A 2,038-nucleotide genomic window follows, 5' to 3' on the forward strand; every position below is an offset into this window, starting at 1 on the left:
TCGATAAACGTCGAGCTTCTCCCGTTCGTCCGTTGACGTCTGGTCGAGTCTTTCCCAGTCATTCGTTAATGTGTGGTAACCTCTCCGTTGGTGTCGATAAACGTCGAGCTTCTCCCGTTCGTCCTTTGACGTCTAGTCGAGTCTTCCCATTCATCCATTGATGTCTGGTCACCTCTCTGTTGGTGTCGATAAACGTCGAGCTTCTCTCGTTCGTCTGTTGACGTCTGGTCGAGTCTTCCCATTCATCCGTTGATGTCTGGTCACCTCTCCGTTGGTGTCGATAAACGTCGAGTTTTTCCCATTCGTCCATTGACGTCTGGCTGTATCTTTCATTTGATAAAAAAATCAAAATCCCCAGTAGAGTCGTCGGTAAACGTCTGGTCTGGTTACTGTTGCAAATATCCTGTATCATATCCCGCAGAGTGCAAATTTCTACGGTTCTTTGGTATTCCATCCATGTTTACCTTGAAGGTCTGACAGCCGTTGCTTTCATCCGTTCAGGTTCCCAGTTGATTGAATAGGGGCAGCTGTAGCACCTCAAATTTGCACCTCCCATTTGTATATACATTTTCATTTTAGGTCATTAACATTGCATTGCCATTGCATAGTCCATCATGTCATCAGTCAAGACTGGTTAGAGAATTTAACTGTGCAAGGCAACAAGAGCATTGTCTATGAGATCAAAGCCCTAGGGTGATTCCCATGAGTTCATATGATTCAAGGATAATTTTGAAGTGATTTGTCCAAGTGTTGAAGGCTCGGAATTCATCAGTCCATGTACAAATCATCTGAGGCCCACAAAAGTCAACAAAAGTCAACAAAAGTCAACTGCCAATTCAACTATGGATTTGGAGGTGGGAAGTGGTTAGAGATGCTTCATTCATGTTCAAACAAGTCTCATTTGACATTGCAAACATCAACATTGAAGGATTTGAAGTCAGATCAAGACTTTCCAAAAATAGCAAGTGACCTGTAATTTGAATTTTCCAAAAATGGAAAGATTTTGGACCAACTTCAACTCAAGATTACATCATCAAGAAAGCTTCAAATGAAATTTTGTCCAACATTAAAGTTGAATATCTTTCTCTCCCATTTCCAAAAAGTCCAAGATCATGGATTTCTCATGTGTGGTTGAGGAGATATGGTCCAATCATGGCAAAGTATGGTTTAAACTTCAAATGAGCATAACTTTCAAACCAAAACTCCAATTTGGGTGGTTCTTTTTGCACTTTGATCCTTGTAACATGTATTTTCCAAGCATACTATCACATGGCATGAAATCTCATTGCATGATCATTGGTGCATTCATGAAGATTTTTGGGAAAAATTTCATAAACTCATTTTGATTGAACATATGCATACCAAACCAATTTCAATGTGTGCATGGAATCATTTTAAGGCATTTTGGGCCAGAACATGCACTGCTCACGTGCAAGGAGGTGCATGGAGTAGAAAATGCATTTTTGCACTTACACCTTAAAAGTGATTAACCTCATTTGCATTTGCCCTAAACCTTTCTTAAACATGATTAGCATGGAGTATACATGCTTAATCATAACTGTTTTAATCAGAATTAACATTTCAGATCTAGATTCAACAAAATTCTCCAAAAATTTTCTCTCATATTTTTTCCAAAATCCTTCAAACACAAGCACTTTTCATTGATCCATTCATCATCATGAGGCATAATTGAGCACATTTGGACAAGAATTCAGAAGAAATCGTGGCACATTGAGCTAGAGTAGAAGCTTGGAGCATCCATGGCAGTTGGAGATTCAGCTGAATTCATGTGCATTTGAGCCTCACATTCATCATCGTTCATCTCAAGAAGCATATTGGAAGAGATCTGAGGACTTGCCAAGCCTTGTAATACGCGATTCCAGTTGTTGTTCATCAAGAGGTTACTTTTTTGACCTCTTTAATTCACAAATTCATTATGCCTGTTGTATAGATCATTGAATGGTGATAAATCTGAGCTTTGAATCGAGTAAAATGATGCAATATACACAAAGTTACATGCAATTGAAGTTTTGATGAT

This window comes from Lathyrus oleraceus, chromosome 3, assembly GCF_024323335.1.
Source record: "Lathyrus oleraceus cultivar Zhongwan6 chromosome 3, CAAS_Psat_ZW6_1.0, whole genome shotgun sequence".
Lineage (NCBI taxonomy): Eukaryota > Viridiplantae > Streptophyta > Magnoliopsida > Fabales > Fabaceae > Lathyrus > Lathyrus oleraceus.